Source organism: Mus musculus, chromosome 4 (assembly GCF_000001635.26).
Source record: "Mus musculus strain C57BL/6J chromosome 4, GRCm38.p6 C57BL/6J".
Taxonomy (NCBI): Eukaryota; Metazoa; Chordata; class Mammalia; order Rodentia; family Muridae; genus Mus; species Mus musculus.
Window position 1 is genome coordinate 93,842,053 of NC_000070.6, and position 23,105 is coordinate 93,865,157.

At 36.9% G+C, this 23,105-nt stretch overlaps 1 long non-coding RNA gene across 2 annotated transcripts in view; it reads right to left on the minus strand.

Moving 5' to 3' along the window:
- The window catches only part of Gm32035, a 33,819-nt gene extending 11,636 nt beyond the window's left edge, over positions 1-22,183 (minus strand). The window contains exons 1-2 of one of the 2 annotated variants that reach the window (XR_867909.1): positions 21,959-22,183; positions 7,334-7,396 (exon numbers count right to left, since the gene is read on the minus strand). This is a non-coding gene — a long non-coding RNA (predicted gene, 32035). The remainder of the gene's footprint in view (positions 1-7,333; positions 7,397-21,958) is intronic. The other variant, XR_376397.2, reaches the window with a different exon arrangement.
- Between the last annotated feature and the right edge of the window lie 922 nt (positions 22,184-23,105).

Sequence of the window (23,105 nt, forward strand, 5' to 3'; positions counted from 1 at the left end):
GTAGAACACTCAAGACTAACGTGTTGGACTACTAAATGATAGTGATACAATTGCCCGAATGGGAATTCCTGTACAGTTAAGTCTCTACATCCTACAGATATTTCAAGTAACTCATTTGTGATATAGTTGACAACCTATAAAAAAAAAAAAAACTTCAGAATCAGAGAAATAAAGTAAGGTAGAATTAAAGTAATAACTATGAAGAAGTAGTCTACTTGATGTTACATAATTATTAGGTTGAGTCTGATTCTGAGTTTAATGTGGGTAAAAGAGAATAGTTCTCTTTGGCAGTGAGAAGAGACTTATTATTCAGGTGATGCTATTCTATAATATTTCTTGATTGGCAAGATGGCTTTGTATTTAAGGTGTGTGTAACCAAGCTTGATGACCTGTCTTCAATCCTCAGAACTGCAATGGTAGAAGTACACAGACTTCTTAAAGTTGTCCTCTGATCTCCACATGTATTTTTATGACACATATATGCACGAATACAGAATAAAAATAGATTTAAAAATCTTACAGGAAAATTAGAAAAAAAGAAAAAACCCCTGTAGGAATTCCAAGGATGTCAACACTCATTGGATATATTCCTTCAGTCTGTTTTCAATGAACAGAATCTTTCTCAAATCTCAGTACAGTCAGGGTAACATATAGAATTAAGAAAACATCTCAAATGATAGAATTTCACATTTTTGAAATATTAGCTCTTCATGGGAAATACATAATTTCTTCTAGTATCTGCATGCTTTTCACCATGCAGTTCTAGGATTTGTAACTCATGGTATCACAAAAATACCATCACTCTGTTTCCTGAGAGAACAAGTGTGGAAAAAATGTTGAAATCAAAGAAATTAAACTAATTTCCTTTTGTAATTTAATCTATATCTATATCTATATCTGTATCTATATCTGTATCTATATCTATATCTATATCTATATCTATATCTATATCTATATCTATATCTATATATAAAATAGTAATTTCACAAAATAAGTTTGCTGTTACATTTTTATAAGTGCAGATAATTTATTTGTTCATATTTATTGGCTTTTATTAAGTTTTATTATCCCAGTTATTCTCTCTTTTTCCCAGTTCTATCCATTCTCCAGAGTTGTGAATGGACAAAACTCCTCTGTCTACGTGTGCCATGTTTTCTGTATCTGCTGATTTGTTAATAGGTATCTAGAATTATTCAATAACTTGGCTCTTGTGAATGAAAAGCTGATAAATGTGAGTATGTAGGTTATGCTACAATAAGTCTATGCTGTTTAGTATAACCCAAAGGTGGTGTGGCTTGATGATATCAAAGTTCTATATCTAAGTTTTTGAAGAACTCCTACTCTGATTTCCATAGGGCAAAAACTCATTTCCATCATGAAAATCCATTACTGGTTTATAAAGTTTTATTCTCCTTTGTAGTTTGACAAAGATATGCCATATCTTTTATATTAATGGTAGATATCTGTCTAGAATAGAAGCTCAGAGTAGCTTTGATTTGAATTTCTTTCCATGATTGATAAAGACATTAAAAGTTTCTTCATGTATTTCCTGGCCATTTGTAATTCTTTGGACAACTCGTGCCTGTTGAGTTCATTTGCCTTGTGACTGATGGCATCATTTGCTCTTTTGGAGTTTAATATTTTAGTTCTTTATTTATTCTGGCTATTAATTCCATATTGGATAAATATCACTAAAGAGTCTCTCTGTTCAGCAATGTTTATTTTTATCATATTGCTCATTTCTTTTTCTGTGAAGGAGCTTCTTAATGTCATGTAATAATGTTTGCAAATTCTTTCTGTTATTTTCTAAATTGAAGAAAGTCCTATTCATAAAACCATTGGCTGTAAACACAGAAGTGGATGCTCACAGTCAGCTAATGGATTGATCACAGGGCTCCCAATGGAGGAGCTAGAGAAAGTACCCAAGGAGCTAAAGGGATCTGCAACCCTATAGGTGGAACAACATTATGAACTAACCAGTACCCCGGAGCTCTTGACTCTAGCTTCATATGTATCAAAAGATGGCCTAGTCGGCCATCACTGGAAAGAGAGGCCCATTGGACACGCAAACTTTATATGCCCCAGTACAGGGGAATGCCAGGGCCAAAAAGGGAGAGTGGGTGGGTAGGGGAGTGGGGGTGGGTGGGTATGGGGGACTTTTGGTATAGCATTGGAAATGTAAATGAGCTAAATACCTAATAAAAAATGGAAAAAAATAAAATAAAATAAATCAGTTTGGTAAAGTAAAAAAAAAAAAAAAAAAAAAAAAAAAACCATTGGCTGTGCTTAGAACTTCAAGTTTTTTCCGTCCATATTCCTCTAGTATCTTTTATAGGTGTTACACTCTAAAATCAGGGTTAGGGTTAGGGTTAGGGTTAGGGTTAGGGGTTAGGGTTAGGGTTAGGGTTAGGGTTAGGGTTAGGGGTTAGGGTTAGGGTTAGGGTTAGGGTTAGCCCATCTGGGATATTTATACAGAGTATGAGATAGGTACGTAGTTTTAGTGCTCTACATATTTAATTCAGTTTCCAAAGAAAAACTTCCAAATAAATATATGGCTTTACCAACATGTTTTTGTTTGTTTGTTTTTACAGTTTCATTCAGAATTGAGTGGGTATAGCTTGGTATGTAATTTCCAGACCTTCAGTTTGACTCCATTGGTCTGTGGTCTGCCCTAATGCCATTCCCATGCTGGATTAGTTACTTTTGTTGAGCACTATATTTTGATGCTGGAAGTGTCACAATATAGTAGATAAGTCAAATGGAAGAGGTGTGAAAAACAACATAGCAAGCAGACAACATTCCTTCTTAGCTCATTTGTTGCTACAGGAAGAATGGCATCACAGTTTCTCCATTGCTTCTCCATTTCTCCCAGGAAAAATGGATCCTTTCATTACTTACAGTAGTAGCCAGTCAATTGGTTTATTTTATTCAGTCACTCACTCAGGGAACTCTAAATGATTAGAAAAAGAATGAGTTTAATAAAGACAGACTTAGAAGGAGGAGGAGGAGTAGGAAGAGGAGGAGAAAAGCAGCAATAACCTAGGTTCAAAGATTTAAAGCTGTCAGATTACTATTATTCATTAGCCCATCACCTAGAAAAGAGACTATATGTGATTCTACACCTACAGCTAAACAGCACAGGATAATCCTCACTTGAACACAGAACCCATGATCTGCTCTGCTTCATGAAAAAATATATGTGTGTGTGTGTGTGTGTATACATATATGTATATATATATATATATATATATATATATATATGTGTGTGTGTGTATATATACAGACACACACACATGTACATGTGTGTATATATATGCATATATATACATATATATATATATATATATATATATATATATATATATATATATATATATAAAGGGTTTGTTATTCTTTTTTTTTTTTCTTTTTCAGTCCAAGAGTCTTTCCCCAGGTTGTGTTTTTAATTGAAGAGAGCTAGGAAGTAAAGTGACTTCTCCTCAGTCACAAACTTCATACTGAGTTGCCAGCTAAGAATTCTCTCCTTGCTCTGCATTTCCTCCTCTGTAATCTGTAAGCAGTTGGTACTTCTAAAACATGTATAAGGGTCTAAAACTCCTGACTTACTTCAAAGTCACTAAAGGAAAACACAACCTGATTTGTGCACTCAGATTTTCATAAACATTTGACTTGATTCTGATGGAGTTAGAGGTGCCTTGCTAACCCATGAATGAGGTTCAAAGACCAAACTAGAAAGCTTGCCTAAACCATAACCCCCGTGGACACTGCTATTTGAGAATGCTTTGCTCACCCAGAACTGTTGAATCCTTAGCTCGCTCTTGCACAAAGGAGCAGAAATAGAGCAGCAATAATCAACCGTGTCAGTGTTAAGCAGAACGTTTCATGGGGATTCTGAGCATTTAGCTTCTGAAATCTGCACATATCTGGAAAACTAGCCCAGGACTTCTTTCTTTTCATATTATCTTACATTTTATAAAGACTGTCTCTAAAGTGCGTGTACGATACAGCATAGTTGATTCCGTCTTGCAATTAGCCAGCTCCCTATATTTGAACAAAGAAGATTACCTGAGTTTTTGTACTTTGCATAGAATAAATCTCGCTTTAAGATCCAGTAATTCCTCAAACTACAGCTTTAAAGTAAATCCTAAACAGCACAGAGCTTAGATAAAGCTCTATGGTGAAGTGGTGAAGTTTGGAAAATGTGGTGAGGCTCTAGTTACCACACTCAGAGATGGAGGAGCTAGCTAGAGATAAACCAAATAGGGAATCTCAATAGAAAAGTGCCTTGTAGAAAAAAAAATCTGCTGTTATAAATATTTCTGCCTTTATTTTTCCCAAAATAAATGAAACATATTAGAAGAAAATTAACTTTTTTTTTTTTTCAGAAAAAGCAAAAGTTACAAGCAACCCTGAGATTCCACCTCACACCAGTCAGAATGACAAGGATCAAAAACTCAGATGACAGTGCCAAGCATGGTGGCACATGGTACACATCTTTAATCCCAGTGCTTGGGAGGCAGAGGCAGGCAGATTTCTGAGTTCGAGGCCAGCCAGGTATACAGAGTGAGTTTCAGGACAGCCAGGGCTACACAGAAAAACCCTGTCTTAAAAAACCGAAAAGAAAAAAAAAGAAAAAAAGAAAAAACAAAACAAAACAAAATAAAACAAAACAAAACAAAACCCCAAAACCTCAGGTGACAGAAAATGCTGACAAGGTTGTGGAGAAAGAACAATACTCCTCCACTCTTCCTGGGATTGCAACCTGGTACAACCACGCTGGAAATCAATCTGGCAGTTCGTTCGAAAATTGGACATAGTATTACCTGAGGACTCAGCTCTACCACTCCTGGGAGTATACTTAGAAGATGCTCCAACATATAACAAGGACACGTGCTCCACTATGTTCATAGCAGCCTTATTTATAATAGCAAGAAGCTGGAAAGAACCCAGATGTCCTTCAACAGAAGAATGGATTAAAAGAAAGTGCTACATTTACATAATGGAGTACTCAGCTACTAAAAACAACGAATTCATGAAATTCTTAGGCAAATGGATGGAACTAGAAATTATCATCCTGAGTGAGGCAACCTAATCACAAAAGAACACACATGGTATACACTCACTGATAAATGGATATTAGCCCAAAAGATCTAAATAACCAAGATACAATTCACAGACCACATGAAGCTCAAGAAGAAGGAAGACCCAAGTGTGGATACTTCGGTCCTTTTTAGGAGGAGAAACAAAATACTCACAGGAGCAAATACGGAGACAAAGGGTAGATCAGAGACTGAAGGAAAGGCCATCCAGAGACTGCCCTACCTGGAGATCCATCCCATATGCAGTTACCAAATCCAGACACTATTGTGGATGCAAGAAGTGCTTGCTGACAGGAGCCTGATATAGCTGTCTCCTGAGAGGCTCTGCCGGAGCCTTACAAATACAGCAGCAAATGTTCACAGCCAACCATTGGACTGAGCAAAGGATCCCCAATGGAGGAGTTCTAGAAATGACGAAAGAAGCTGAAGGTGCTTGCAGCCCCATAGAAGGAACAACGATATGAACCAACCAGTACCCCCAGAGCTCCCAAGGACTAAACCCTCAACCAAGAAGTATAAATGGATAAACCCAGGGCTCCAACTGCATATGTAGTAGAGGATGACCTTGTCAGGCATCAATGGGAGTAGTGGCCCTTGATCCTGTGAAGGCTCAATGGCCCAGTGTAGGGGAATGCAGGGCAGGGAGGTAGGAGTGGGTGTGTGGGTGGGGAATACCCTCATAGAAGCATGGGGAGGTGGGATAGGATGGGAGCTTTGGGGGGGGGCTGGAAAGGTGAAACTATTTGAAATGTAAAAAAGGAAAATATTCAATAAAAAATAAAAGTAAGCTGGAAAAAAAGAAAATGAGAAACAATTTTTGATATGTTCAAAAGCATCCCTATATCAACTACACGCATTTGAAAATAATGTTTTTGTGTAAACCCAGAGGCCATTACCAAGCTATTCTTGATGTAAACTTTCCATAATTCCAAGGAAGTCTATACAGGTATTTCAAGCTATTAATTTGTGGATGAATGGTAATTTCCTTTATCTGGTGTAGCAAAAAAAAAAAAAAAATGTATTGCCAAATGACCTTTGGAATGAATTTGTCACTGACTCATGGAGATGGAACCATAATGTAACAAAAAGCACTTAGAAGTAGACTTGGCCTAAAATTAGAGTTCAACTGGAAATTTACCAGAAAAGATCATGGGTAAGTTGATGAAATTCTCTCAATTTCATGAGTGTGATCTATCTACATTTATGCTGGACAGTTCCAGTCATATCTAACTGACAGACGTATTAGAGGATTAAAATTCTAAGCAGCATGTCAGAGACATCAGTGAATACTTGTTTCTTTTGGCAGTGACAAACAGCTCTTTTCCCATATGCTCCAGGTATGAGACACCTAGAGCTCTTCAGTATTCTCTATAGGATTGATCAGAGCAATCACTATTGACCACCATGCTGCCTGAATCCTTTCTATGTACCTGGTACTAACTAGCCAGCCTTTTAATCTATTGTTCTGTTTAGTCCCCAGGACACCCTGGGGGTTATGAACACCTTCAGTGTACATGTCCTGCCACAGAACCTGGTGATGACCACTTATGATGCTCTAGTCACACCTTGAAAGCACATCTGGTTCTGTGCTTTCATATATATATATATATATATATATATATTAATCATTTGTGTAAATTTTTCCCAGGTAATCGAAGGTACCAAAAATCCCAGCCTCTAATATATGAGCAAATTGCTGCGGTATAACAATATTTCAAGTATTTAAACCTTCAAGCACATAGAGTGACACTTTAGATGGCATACAAAAATCACTTTCCAGTATCACCAGTGCTCTTCCCAAGAGGATTAGTCTTTACACCAAGTTCCTGCTGTCTGCTTGCACAGAATCCATGTCTTGGCTTTATTCTAGGTTCTTTCATTCCCTAGATTCAATTGAAACATCTGTTCTCTTCTTTTTCTTTTGTTTTTGGTTTTTTACTTTTGTTTTGTTTATTTTTTTTTCTCTTTTACCCTTGGTTCCTTTTCAGGGTCCAAATGGTTTCTCTTACTAAACTGGTTCCCATGTAACTCCTTCCCTACCTCAGTTATTGACAGCTTCCTTAAGGTTGTTCTTCATATTGCTCTCGAAGTTCTGCTACATTTTAACTACAGCAACAGAATTAATTATACTAGAAAGCATATGGCCAAGGGATGTTGTTCTGCGTACACATTGACTCTTAAGATAAAAGAAGAAGCATAATGAGGAAGAAAGGAACTTTACTAGGGAGACTTACCTTATCTAGTGTTTACCATGTCCTGTGAAGGTCCTCATGTCCCACAAGAGTAATTGGCCACCGCTTTGTAAGAGAAAATAGTTAACAAAAAAAAAAAAAAGAAAAGAAAACTTCAGCTGAAATGAGTACAGACTACAGAAAATACTTCATAAGAACTATTTGGAATACCCTCTTCAGATAACCCAATTTAGCCCCAATAAAAGCTCTTATTCAATTCTAAAATAAAAAGAGAAATGTAAAAAGCTTCTTCATTTCTTATTAGACACAGTTAGCAGCCACTTTCCTCAGAACTTGAGAGTTGAGAGGATTAAACACAAAAGCTATACCAAAGAAATTATCATTCTCAGTGCAAGTTTTTTATATAATCCATTCAGAGAAAAATAATATTTACTTTGCTCATTATAAATGATTAATCAGGGATCGTATTAAAATTGTAGAAGCCAGTATATTATGTTTTCTGGTCATTGAATTAAAAGGGCTTTTTTTTGAAAATTATTTTCTCTCCACTCACTGGAAAATTTTATTTAAATAAATGTACAGTCACTTAAGTAGCTGTTATTTTCTATTTGTGACACTTGTTTTCTAGAATTTCATTCTTGTACAGCATGAGGGACACTGCCAGCATATGCTAGTCTATACCTGTAATGACAAATACTGTCTAAACTCAGACTTCTGTAAGCAATTACTTACTGTTCAAACTTTGTGTTTGTCCTGAATCAGCTGGTGGCTATGTTTTGAAGTTGGCTAAATCAATTGTCATCTTGAACACCCTACGATTAAATGACTGAGGGTAAAAGCATTCTGACCAGTCTCACATAAAAAACTTAATGTTCTGACCTCTCAGATGTTGTCATTCATCCATTTGTTTAAGCATTCAGTAACTATCTATGGAGCTCTCTAGTGGGTAGACAGGTACTAGCTAAACTTCCCAGACTATGTCACAAGAAAAAAAATAGAATTAAAATAATGACACAAAAACTATATCATACCACTTAAATAAATGAAGATTAGCACAAAAGGGGTCTTCACTGGTCTTTGTTAGTCTTCACTTCAAAGAAAGAAACATACTGAAGAACTTGTTGTATTCAGGCTGATTCAGGCTGCTTTCACTAACTCATGCCAGTTTAGCAGAGCCTTGCTATTTCTGTTGGATCATGCTTCATCTACTGATTCATGTTTGGTGGTTGCTATTGAACTGGACTGTTGGTATCCTGACACCAAAGAGTGGAATTATCCCACAATACAACTTTTATTTTTTTTCCATTTTTTATTAGATATTTAGCTCATTTACATTTCCAATGCTATACCAAAAGTCCCCCATACCCACCCACCCCCACTCCCCTACCCACCCACTCCCCCTTTTTGGCCCTGGCGTTCCCCTGTACTGGGGCATATAAAGTTTGCGTGTCCAATGGGCCTCTCTTTCCAGTGATGGCCAACTAGGCCATCTTTTGATACATATGCAGCTAGAGTCAAGAGCTCCGGGGTACTGGTTAGTTCATAATGTTGTTCTACCTATAGGGTTGCAGTTCCCTTTAGCTCCTTTGGTACTTTCTCTAGTTCCTCCATTGGGAGCCCTGTGATCCATCCATTAGCTGACTGTGAGCATCCAATTCTGTGTTTGCTAGGCCCCGGCATAGTCTCACAAGAGACAGCTACATCTGGGTCCTTTCCATAAAATCTTGCTAGTATATGCAATGGTGTCAGCGTTTGGATGCTGATTATGGGGTGGATCCCTGGATATGGCAGTCTCTACATGGTCCATCCTTTCATCTCAGCTCCAAACTTTGTCTTTGTAACTCCTTCCATGGGTGTTTTGTTCCCAATTCTAAGGAGGGGCATAGTGTCCACACTTCAGTCTTCATTATTCTTGAGTTTCATGTGTTTAGCAAATTGTATCTTATATCTTGGGTATCCTAGGATTGGGGCTAATATCCACTTATCAGTGAGTACATATTGTGTGAGTTCCTTTGCGAATGTGTTACCTCACTCAGGATGATGCCCTCCAGGTCCATCCATTTGCCTAGGAATTTCATAAATTTATTCTTTTTTATAGCTGAGTAGTACTCCATTGTGTAGATGTACCACATTTTCTGTATCCATTCCTCTGTGGAGTGGCATCTGGGTTCTTTCCAGCTTCTGGCTATTATAAATAAGGCTGCTATGAACATAGTGGAGCATGTGTCCTTCTTACCAGTTGGGGCATCTTCTGGATATATGCCCAGGAGAGGTATTGCTGGATCCTCCGGTAGTACTATGTCCAATTTTCTGAGGAACCGCCAGACTGATTTCCAGAGTAGTTGTACAAGCCTGCAATCCCACCAACAATGGAGGAGTGTTCCTCTTTCTCCACATCCACGCCAGCTTCTGCTGTCACCTGAATTTTTGATCTTAGACATTCTGACTGGTGTGAGGTGGAATCTCAGGGTTGTTTTGATTTGCATTTCCCTGATGATTAAGGATGTTGAACATTTTTTCAGGTGCTTCTCTGCCATTCGGTATTCCTCAGGTGAGAATTCTTTGTTCAGTTCTGAGCCCCATTTTTTAATGGGGTTATTTGATTTTCTGAAGTCCACCTTCTTGAGTTCTTTATATATGTTGGATATTAGTCCCCTATCTGATTTAGGATAGGTAAAGATCCTTTCCCAATCTGTTGGTGGTCTTTTTGTCTTATTGACTGTGTCTTTTGCCTTGCAGAAACTTTGGAGTTTCATTAGGTCCCATTTGTCAATTCTCGATCTTACAGCACAAGCTATTGCTGTTCTGTTCAGGAATTTTTCCCCTGTGCCCATATCTTCAAGGCTTTTCCCCACTTTCTCCTCTATAAGTTTCAGTGTCTCTGGTTTTATGTGAAGTTCCTTGATCCACTTAGATTTGACCTTAGTACAAGGAGATAAGTATGGATCGATTCGCATTCTTCTACACGATAACAACCAGTTGTGCCAGCACCAATTGTTGAAAATGCTGTCTTTCTTCCACTGGATGGTTTTAGCTCCCTTGTCAAAGATCAAGTGACCATAGGTGTGTGGGTTCATTTCTGGGTCTTCAATTCTATTCCATTGGTCTACTTGTCTGTGTCTATACCAGTACCATGCAGTTTTTATCACAATTGCTCTGTAGTAAAGCTTTAGGTCAGGCATGGTGATTCCACCAGAAGTTCTTTTATCCTTGAGAAGAGTTTTTGCTATCCTAGGTTTTTTGTTATTCCAGATGAATTTGCAAATTGCTCCTTCTAATTCGTTGAAGAATTGAGTTGGAATTTTGATGGGGATTGCATTGAATATGTAGATTGCTTTTGGCAAGATAGCCATTTTTACAATGTTGATCCTGCCAATCCATGAGCATGGGAGATCTTTCCATCTTCTGAGATCTTCTTTAATTTCTTTCTTCAGAGATTTGAAGTTTTTATCATACAGATCTTTCACTTCTTTAGTTAGAGTCATGCCAAGATATTTTATATTATTTGTGACTATTGAGAAGGGTGTTGTTTCCCTAATTTCTTTCTCAGCCTGTTTATTCTTTGTATAGAGAAAGGCCATTGACTTGTTAGAGTTTATTTTATATCCAGCTACTTCACCGAAGCTGTTTATCAGGTTTAGGGGTTCTCTGGTAGAATTTTTAGGGTCACTTATATATACTATCATATCATCTGCAAAAAGTGATATTTTGACTTCCTCTTTTCCAATTTGTATCCCCTTGATCTCCTTTTGTTGTCGAATTGCTCTGGCTAATACTTCAAGTACTGTGTTGAAAAGGTAGGGAGAAAGTGGGCAGCCTTGTCTAGTCCAGAAACAGATCCACCACCCCTTTTTCTACTGAGATTTTTTCCCCTACCTCTGGTTAGTGGGTTAGAAGGAAGGTAGAAGTGTTTAAAAAACCTTAAGTAAGGTAGGTTTTGAAAAAAATGTCAAAACCTACAAGGCCCAGGATCCAGGTCATGTATTGCTCCCTGGACAACAAACTCATATACCATGTATATTGTTCACATCTGGCCTTAGCAAATGCCTTAAGTATCCAGTCATTAGGCCAGCTCATTGGAACAGCTCCAATGAGCAGGTTTCAAACTAGAACCCATGGGTCCAGGTTACATGGCTTCCCCAGTAACCAGTCCCTTTCTTCTAAAGTAATTCTTAAACCACTGGCTAGAGTGTACTCAGGGATAGACTTGTTGCAAGAGAATCTGAGAATTCATGTAATGGCCCACCTTCATAATTTAAGTTAGGGACATATCCAGTGCTTTGGCATTCCCTAGGGATCCAGATTGTAGGCTTATCTAATGGACACATATGTCAAGCCTATGCCCCTGCCATCTGACTCGCATAATTGCAGGCAGCACTGCGAGCGCTGACATTCACTCTCATGAATTTTAAAAGAGAACAATCCAATGACTATAGATTTTTATCTAGCCCCAATCAGCTTTAAAGGGTACCATTTCAGTTTAGTTAGAGAAATGGATTTTTGTTTTGTGACAAAGCCTTACTATGTGACTGTGCCTGGCCTTAAATTTGTACTGAAGCATCTAGATCTGTATCCAGAGTGCAAGAAGTATGGGGGCAGGGGAGAGTGCCACTCTGCCTGGCAAAGAAAGTTAAAAGCATAGTGTTAGCCTTGCCACAAATACTGAAAAGAAACAAAGTGAGATAACTACAGACTTAATAGTACATACATGGAAATAATGATCATGGATCTTAAGCTAGAGTGGGTTTTGCCATGATATAGTTATCTTATACAGGTAAGTTATGGCAAAATCCAGGAAAGAACAAATACTTAAATAGTAGAGACCTGGTTCAGGAAAAACGAACCTGGACAGAGGGGAAGCCTCAAGTCTTAATGCCAATAAAATTTGATAACATTTATTATCAAAACCACATTCCACAGGGTAAATGCACAGTGAGTGTCTCATGTTGGAATTATGTCAAGATCATTGAGGACAAGAATTCAATGATTGACAAAGAAGAGTGTTAAAGAAGATAATTAAAATGTATTGAGGCAATACCAATAGTAGAGCCAGACCAGCCATGGAATAAATATTCTTGGGATATTACACAGCTTTGAATTGATGGTCAATAACACTAAAGACTTGTCCAGGCTGTTTATTATCCTCCACACCTTGACAGTAAGACTTATTGTTGAAAATGCCACACACTTATATCATATTTCAGGAGAAATTTAGCTGATATTCAATTGGAAAACCCTACTAGCTAGTGTTAACAGTATTAAAATGTGCTATGAATACTACTCGAGAAGCAATAATAATCTTTAGTCTAGGAACAATGCAAGCTATAATAGCAACATGTCTGATAGTATACCCACTGGGGAAATGGTGGTACAAATTTTAGGAGTGTAGCCAACCACCTTTTGGGAGAATTTAAGGCTTCTTTCACAAGATAGAATTTATACCTGACACTGTCAAAGAGACCAAGAACCTGAGTATAGATCAGATACTGATACTATTAGAAAACCTACTACTTTTATTCTGCTAAATTAATGTAGAAATAAAAAAAAATCTCCTAATGACGTGTCATTATACCCACTGATCAGCACATTACTCAATACTCATTAGAGATGCTTGTCCTTGCAGTAATTAATATTTAGCCATAGAAACTGATAACCAGGAAACATGCAAAGACTTTGGAATTCTCATCCCTAAATGGGATGTCTTTAGCATACCCTTCTCAAGGATCAAGGATTTATGCAGAAGTAGAACATAAAAGCCAAAGGTAGTGGATGACTTCATTGAAACAGCATTTTCCACACCCATCACGGCTGATGCATTTATGAACTCACAAAGACTGAGACAACATGCATGAGATCTGCAAAAATTCAAGCTACAAAAAAATTCCAGCATGGGAAGTAGGCACATCCTACCTAAGACCAAGAAATGATTTGCAATTACTGCCTGCTGTGCAAGAGAAAATTACGTCTTCAGTGCCTGTCAAGGCAACACAAAGTATATTCCTTGATTTTGTTTTTGTCTTTTATTGTTGTGTTTAAGACACAGAGAGAAAAATAACATGAACTTTGGTAGGTAAGGAAGTTGAGGAGAGTCTTAGAGAAGTGGTAGGAGGAGAAGCAAAATATGTTGTATGAATTCCTAAAGAAACATAAAAGGATAAGAGAAAATATAGGTTCATCAATAAATTAAAAATTTAAAGTTATGTGTTAGAGCTTGTGGAATGCATATATCTATCTAGATATTGAATGGTTGTATATATAGATCCATTTTATTAATATAAAATACTCAGACTTAAATGCGAAGTATAGAACCATATAAATAAGTTCTGCAAGCTGAATATTTGTGTTTGCTCCAAATTTGTATGCTGTGCCCTAATCCATATGATTCTATATGAGTAATAACTAGCCCATAAAGGCAGTGTCTTCATCCATGATATATGTACCTATTAAACAAAAGCTAATCTGTATTCATCATTAAACTCTTTTTTAAGACAAAAATGTTTGAAGGCCAATGACCAAGGATTTCCTTTCAAACTTATTGATAAGAAGCTATCTGCTTTCCACAAAAAACAGTAAACTTCTTGGGAATTTACCTCTTCATTACATGTGTGGATGGTTCTAACTTTTTGAAAATTCTTACACTAAGCTAAAATCTGCCTCCCTATAACTTTGATCAATTGGTTCACATTCTTGCCTGGGGCTATTTAATTGCTACTAGAGGTTTTAGTTTCTTCCCTAAAGGCAGAAGACTTAATGTTTTGTAACTATTATTGATCTTTGGCCAGCTTTGGCCTGTAGCTGGGCAGCTAGATAATTCAGATCTCTTTGAGGTTCTCTGATACTATTTCTAGGCAACATTTTCTATTTTGCTTCTTGAAGCTTTCATTTCTTTATGCAAAAAATTGAACACATAACGTTTTTGTGGTATGAGTTATACTTTCTTTTATGTATAGCTATTAATTAGTTCTTAATTATTAAGTGTGTAAGTGAAAGGGCACAGAAACATATTTGTAAATTTGACTATAATTCAAATTGGAGTAATTTATATTCAATATTATAAAACACTTTAAAGCAGTGATGTTAGTTAAGAAATTAAGTAATGGAACAAGATGCCAAGAAGGGTTGTACTGTCACTAGAGTTAGTCAATGCAGAAATGGCCACCTATTGGGAAATGATGTTTTCAGGCTAATTCCATCTTCTGGCTATCAGTTGTAGATTCTATAAATGTATGTATAGGCTATCCTCTTAATAGTATTTAAATTTTTGTTATATTTTAAAGCCCAATTTGAATATATTTAAATTAATACATACCTAAATTAGCCTAATTAGTACTTTTTAAATACTGGATGTAATGTACTTGTTACTCTTCTGAATTCTCAGAACGTAAACCCCCAAAGCAAGCAATGAAAGGTATGCATAGTATTGTTCACTTCAGCATAGTTGTAAGTGTGTATAACTTATGAAAACTTTACATGTCAAAATAATAAAATGGCTACATAATACATGATTCATCCAAAGAATGAAATATTAGGTAATAACTACAGTTGTAGTTTTAATACAGTAAGACTAACTTTCTAACATCATAACTAGCATATAAAACAACTAGCAAAACACCAAGGCTTTAACTTGCTTATAAAATATGATTTAATTAGTTATTCTTTAGAAGGATTCAACTCAGGTATAATAGCAAATCTAGAATTTAAGTGCATGGAAATGATAAACAAGGAGTTAGAACAAATGGCATTGCCAGGTGATAAACAGATATATAGCATTATGACTTAAGGAATAATTTATCATCCAATATATTATTATCTTGATCCAGGATAAAGAGAAAAGCGTAGTGTTGAAAATGCCAATTAAAAATTAATCCAACATGCACAAAAGTCAACTCTATCAGGATCAAATATCTCAACATAAAACCTTAAACTCTGAAACTGATAGAACACAATGCTAGGAAATACACTACAAAGTATGGTGATACGTAAAGACTTTCTAAACACTACACCAATAACTAACTGACAAATGGTACTGTATGAAAATCAAGTATTACTGTACAGCAAAGGACATTGTCAACTGATTGTGTCAAAAGGCACCCTGTGTGGGAGAAAGTGCTATTTGATAAAGGATTAGTATCTAGAATATAAAAAGAACTCAAAAAAGCTAAATATCAAGAAAACAAATAATCCCATCCAAAACAAACAAACAATAACAACAAGGAATACCAGTTCAGGGTCTGAACAGAACTCTAAAAACAATATTAGAATATTAATGGTTAATAAGCACTTTAAATAATATTCAATATCCTTAGCCATTAAGAAAATACAAATTAGCCCAGCATGGTGGCACACACCTTTAATCCCAGTACTTGGGAGGCAAAGGCAGGCAAATTTCTGAGTTTGAGGTCAGCCTGGTTTACAGAGCGAGTTCCAGGACAGCCAGTGCTACACAGAGAAACCCTTTCTCAAAAAAACAAAAACAAAACCAAAACAAAAAACATAAACAAACAAAAAATACAAATTAAAACTTATTTTTGATTTCATCTCATCTCAAATAAAATGGAAATTACTGAAAAAAATCAAATGCCACCAGATATTGATAGGATTGTATGGAAATGGAACCTCTATTTACTGTTGGTATGTGTGTAGGTGGTGCAGCTGAAATCACTGTGGCATTTTCTTGGGTAGTTGGAAATACACTGTCTAACCCTACTAAACCACTCCTAGGAAAATATCCAAAGGACTATGTTACTTTATATCCTAATAGAAATATTGTTCATTCATATTCATTGCAGCTGTATTCATAATAGATAGAAAATAGAATCAACCTAGATGTGAGGTAAATGATAAATGGATAATATAACTGTGGTACAAACAATGAAACTCTATTCATTTGTAAAGAAAAATAAAATCCACAGCACCCAGAGGCAGATCCACTCCCAGGCACTCTAGCAAGCCCAGGATCGTAGGATCAGGGGTAAGTAGGACACAACATCTGTTCCAACACCACCAGGAGTAGCTGGGACCAGCAGGATCCAGGGAAGCAGTAACTCTGCCTGCCCAGTGGCTTCTGGTTCCTATTTACTTTGGGCACAAACTCTGCAGCCAGTCCCATGGCACCCAGAGGAGTCCCAAATCCCAGGCGCTATAACACAAAATTACACCAGGCTTTTCACCAGAGACTATAAAAGATAGAAGATCTGGACAGATATCATACAGATGCTAAGAGAACATAAATGCCAAGCCAGACTATAATACCAAGCAAAACTCTCAATTACATAGATAGAGAAAACAAGATATTCCATGACAAAACCAAATTTACACAATATCTTTGCACAAATCCAGCCAAAGGATAAGAGTGGGAAACACCAACACAAGGAAGGAAACTATACCCTAGAAAAAGCAAGAAAGTAATCTTTCAACAAATCTAAAAGAAAATAGCCACACAATCCTGATTCTACCTCTAACAACAAAAATAACAGAAAATAACAATAACTTTTCCTTAATATCTTGTAACATCAATGGATTCAATTCCCCAATAAAAAGACACAGACTAACAGAGTGGATATGTAAACAGGACCCAGCATTTTGCTGCATACAGGAAACGCACCTCAGTGACAAAGACAGACAGTATCTCAGAGTAAAAGCCTGGAAAACAATTTTCGAAGCAAATGGTCCCAAGAAACCAGCTGGAGTAGCCATTCTAATATCAAATAAAATCAACTTTCATCCAAAAGTTATCAAAAATGATAAAGGACACTTCATACTGGTCAAGTGAAAAATCTACCAAGATGAACTCTCAATTCTGAACATCTGTGCTCCAAATGCAAGGACACCAACATTCATAAAAGAAGCATTACTAAACCTCAAAGCACAAATTGCACAGCACACAGTAATAGTGGGAGACTTCAACACCCCACCCTCAGCAATGGACAGATCATGGAAACAGAAACTAAACAGAGACACAGTAAAACTAACAGAAGTTATGAACCAAATGGATTTAACAGATATTTATAGAACATTTCATCCTAAATCAAAAGAATATACTTTCTTCTCAGCACCTCATGGTACCTTCTCCAAAATTGACCATATAACTGATCACAAAACAGGCCTCAACAAATACAAGAAGATTGAAATAATCCCATGCACCCTATCAGATCACAACAAACTAAGGCTAATCTTAAATTCCCACAAAAACAATGGATAACACATATGAATATGGAAGCTGAACAACGCTCTTCTCAAATATAACATGGTCAAGGAAGAAATAAAGAAAGAAATTAAATACTTTCTAGAATTTAATGAAAATGAAGACACATACTAAAACCTATCAGAAACAATGAAAGCAGTGGTAAGAGGAATAATCATAGCTCTGAGTGCCTCCAAAAAGAAACTGGAGAGAGCTTACATTAACAGCTTGACAGCACATCTGAAAGCTCTAGAACAAAAAGAAGCAAATTCACCCAAGAGGAGTAGACACCAGGAAATAATCAAACTCAGGGTTAAAAATCAACCTAATAGAAACAAAAAGAACTATACAAAGAATCAAGAAAACCAGGAGCTAGCTCTTTGAGAAGATCAACAATATAGATAAACTCTTAGCCAGATTATCCAGGGGGCACAGAGACAGTATCCAAATTAATAAAATGAGCAATGAAAAGGGAGACATAACAACAGAAACTGTGGAAATCCAAAAAAATCATCTGATCCTACTACAAAAGTTTATACCCAACTAAATTGGAAAATCTGGATTAAATGGACAATTTTCTAGACACATTCCAGGTGCCAAAGTTGAAACTGGATCAGATAAATTATCTAAACAGTCCCACTAACTATAAAGAAATAGAAGCAGTCATTTCATAGAATAATCTCCCAACCAAAAAGGCCCAGGACCAGATGGGTTTAGTGGAGAATTCTATCAGACTTTAAAGAAGACCTAATATGAATACTCTTCTAACTATTCCACAAAATAGAAACAGAAGGAACACTACCCAATTAGTTTTATGAAGCCACAATTATGCTCACACCTAAACCACACAAAGACCAAACAAATAAAGAGAACTTCAGACCAATTTTCCTTATGAACATTGATGCAAAAATACTTAAAATTCTTGCCAGCTGAGACCAAGAACACATCAAAATGATCATTCATCATGATCAAGTAGGCTTCATCCCAGGGATGCAAGGATGGTTCAGTATTCTGAAATCTACCAACGTAATCTTTTACATAAACAAAAGCAAAGAAAAAAACCAGATGATCATTTCACTAGATGCTGAAAAAGCATTTGACAAATTTCAGCATCCCTTCATGTTAAAAGTCTTGAAAAGATCAGGAATTCAAGGCCCATACCTAAACATAGTAAAAGCAATATACAGCAAACTAGTAGCCAACATCAAACTAGTGGAGAGAAACTTGAAGCAATTCCATTAAAATCAGGGACTAGACAAGGCTGACCACTCTCTCCCTATCTATTCAATATAGTACTCAAAGATCTAGCTGGAGCAATTAAACAATGAAAGGAGGTCAAAGGGATACAAATTGGAAAGGAAGAAGTCAAAATATCACTATTTGCAGATGATATGATCGTATACTTAAGTGACCCCTAAAATTCCACCAGAAAACTCCTAAAGCTGACAAACAACTTCAGCAAAATGACTGGCTATAAAATGAACTCAAGCAAATGAGTAGCCTTCCTCTACTCAAAGGATAAACAAGTTGAGAAAAAAATTAGGGAAATGACATCCTTTAAAATAGTCACAAATAATATAAAATACCTTGGTGTTACTCTAAACAAGCAAGTGAAAGATTTGTATGATAAGAACTTCAAGTCTCTGAAGAAAGAAATCAAAGAAGATCTTAGAAGATGGAAAGACCTCCCTTGCTCATGGATTGGCAGGATTAATATAGTAAAAGTGGCCACCTTGCAAAAGCAATCTACAGATTCAATGTAATCCCCATGAAAACTCCAACTCAATTCTCCATAGAGTTAGAAAGACCAATATGCAAATTCATGTGGAATAACAAAAAACCTAAGATAGCAAAATCTCTTCTCAAGGATAAAAGAACCTCTGGTGGAATCACCATGCCTGACCTAAAGCTGTACTACAGAGCAATAATGATAAAAACTGCATGGTATTGGTATAGAGACAGGCAGGAAGATCAATGGAATAGAACTGAAGACCCAGAAATGAACCCACACACATATGGTCACTTGATGTGTGACAAAGGTGCTAAAACCATCCAGTGAGAAAAAAAAACAGCATTTTTACCAAATGGTGCTGGTTCAACTGGTGGCCAGCATGTAGAGAAATGCAAATCGAACCATTCTTATCTCCTTATACAAAGCTCAAGCCTAAATTGATCACGGAACTCCACATAAATCCAGAGACACTGAAACTTATAAAGGAGAAAGTGGGGAAGTACCTCAAACACATGGACACAATGGAAATATTCCTGAACAGAAACCCAATGGCTTATGCTCTAAGATCAAGAATCCACCAATGAGACCTTATAGAATAGCAACGCTTCTGTAAGGCAAAGGATATTGTCAATAGGACAGAAAGGCAAACAACCGACTGGGAAAAACATCTTTACCAATTCTACATCTGATAGAGGGCTAATATCCAATATATACAAAGAATCCAAGAAATTAGACTCCACAGAATCAAATGACCCTATTAAAAATAGGGTAAAGAAAGAATTTTCAACTGAGGAATATCAAATGGCCGAGAAGCACCTAAAGACCTGTTCAACATCCTTAGTCATCAGGGAAACGCAAATCAAAACAAAACTGAGATTCCACCTCACACCAGTCAGAATAGCTAAGATCAAAATCTCAGGTGACAGCAGATGCTGACAAGGTTGTGGAGAAAGAGGAACACTCCTCCACTGTTGTGGGATTGCAAGCTGGTACAACCAATCTGAAAATCAGTCTGGCAGTTCCTCAAAAAATTGGACATAGTATTACCTGAGGACCCAGCTATACCACTCCTGGGCATATACCCAAATTTGCTCCAAACATGCTCCACTATGTTCATAGCCAGAAGCTGGAAAGTACCCAGATGTCCTTCAACAGAGGAATGGATACAGAAAATGTGGTGCATTTACACCATGGTGTACTACTCAGCTATTAAAAAGAATGACTTTATGAAATTCTTAGGCAATGGATGGATCTGAAGGATATCATCTTAAGTGAGGTAACCCAATCACAAAAAAAAAAAAAAAAAAAAAATACATGGTATGCACTCACTGATAAGTGGATATTAGCCCAAAAGATCCAAATAACCAAGATACAATTCACAGACCACATGAAGCTCAAGAAGAAGACTAAGTATTTGTGCTTCAGTCCTTCTTAGAAGGAGAACAAAATACTCACAAGAGAAAATATGGAGGAGATAAAGTGTAGAGTAGAGACTGAAGGAAAAGCCATCCAGACACTATCCCACCTGGGGATTCATTCCATACACAGTTACCACAACCAGACACTATTGTGGATACCAAGAAGTGCATGCTGAAAGGAGCCTGATATGGCTGTTTGCTGAGAGGACCTGATAGAGTCTTACAAATACAGATGTGGATGCTCACAGCTAACTATTGTGCTGAGCTAAATAAGAAGTTAGAGAAAGGAAGTTAGAAAGGGGTTGAAGGGGTTTGTAACCCCATGGAAAGAACATCAATACCAACCAACCAGACACACCCCTCCCCCAGAGCTCCCAGGGACAAAACCATCAACAAAGGTGTACACATGGCTCCAGCTGCATATGTAGAAGAGGATGGCCTTGACGTGCATCAATGGGAGAAGAGATCTTTGGCCTAAGGAAGTCTGATAGATGCCCCATTGCAGGAGAATGGAGGGTGGGGAGGTGGGAGTGGGTGGGTGGAGGAATACCCTCATAGAAGCAAGGGGACAGAAGGATGGGATAGGGGTTTTCCAGGACTGGGACTGGGGAAGGGGGTAACATTTGAAATGTAAATAAAGAAAATACCCAATTAAAAAAAATTTTAAAAGTGAAAACAAAAGAAAAAGAAATTATGAAATATACAGGTAGATAAGTGGAGCTGGTGAAACTTATGCTGTGTAAGGTACACAGAGACAAACATCTGTCGTCCCTCATACTCTGACTCTTGCTTCAGATCTTTAGTTTTATAGATTAACTTGATATACCTATAGGAGTCAGGAAACTAGAAAGGGCCAATTGCATAGAAAAAGAGAATGACTTAAGGAAAGGGGGTGGTAGAATATAAGTGATATAAAAGTAGAGAAAGGGAAATACTGGAGGTGGAAATGTTCAAATAGTGATGGAAAATTAATCAAAGGGAAGAAAAATAAAAAGTCACATACAAACCTATGACTTTGACAGCCAATTAAAACACCATTCTAAATATTACTGCTTCAAAATAATATCCCTTCTAAATATTAGTGCTTATCCCAAAAGAGAAATGCTACCCTCATCCTTGATCAGAGAAACTTTCCTTTGCACTGAACTGTGGTGAATTCACAGATTTGTGACTGCTCAAAATACTTATAATTAAAAACCTGTTGTATGTTTAGCTTTAAAGACAACATTTATAAAGTCCAGGAACGTGTTAGAAGGGGGGGGGGGGCGGAAAGAATATAAGAACCCGAAGACAGGGAGAAGAACCAGAAAATGTTTCCATCAGTTCAGACATACCGTTGTAAACATGGTCTCATAGTAGATATCTGTACTTGTGCTGGGCTTGCACAAACCTGGATTATCATGGATACTGGAAGGACTTCTGGATCCTTATCCTCCCTAATGAATTACTGGCAGTTTGTGTTCTGGAGGAGAAACAGCCATTGCCTACAGTTGTGAATGAGACTCTGTACCTACCAGTTAACTGTAGATAGTTCTAAATTCTTGACCACACAGATGGTTCTTGGTAAAATTGTTGAGCAACAAAATATAACTAAAAAGTAAGATGTGGAAAAGGGATCATCGAGGAGGTGGAAGTGGAATGACAAAGGTGAGAGTGGGATTCAAAATGTGAGGATAAGAGTAAACAGAATGCACTAGATACATGGGTGAAATTGTCAAAGAAAAAAATCTAATCGATAAAAAAAAGGTCTTGTCAGTCAAAGTAAACAAGCAGCACACACACAGCAAAGAGCATCTGAGAAAATGATACAGTAGAAGCCAGTAGAGACACATCTCACCACCTGAAAAAGGTCCAGGGTAGAAGCAGTCCAGGGCAACTACTTTAGAACTCTGCTACTTTTTTAAAGGTTTACAACTCCCATGAGGAAGGCTTGAATGTTAAATTGCTATCAACTCAATCAATTACTTTCTCTTAGTACTCAGTGTAGTTTCAATTATACATCTTCTGTCACTTTACCATGAGAGAAAGTTGTATCTTTCCAACCATCCAACCATTCAACTATTCATCCATATACCTATCTATCATCTCTCTCTCTCTCTCTCTCTCTCTCTCTCTCTCTCTCTCTCTCTCTCTCTCTCTCTCTCTCTCTATCTATCTAATATAAACATAGATATACAATATATGTGTATAAATATATACAGATTATATACAGATATATGCTGGAGTAGCCTGCACAGATCTGGGCTCTCTTTAATTATCAGGGATGTCTTCACAGACAGCTAATAGTTGCTTCTCATCATACAAGGGCAAACAGAAGGAGTCATTGATCAGCACCTTTCTCCCTTACTACAGGCCACTTCTTTCTATGTAAAGTGAATTTAGGAGGATCTAAAAAAGAAATCCCTCAGTTTTTTTTTAACCTCTGCCTTCATTTACATTCTTCTTTTAGAATTTGGATGTTAAAAGCAACAATACTGAAGG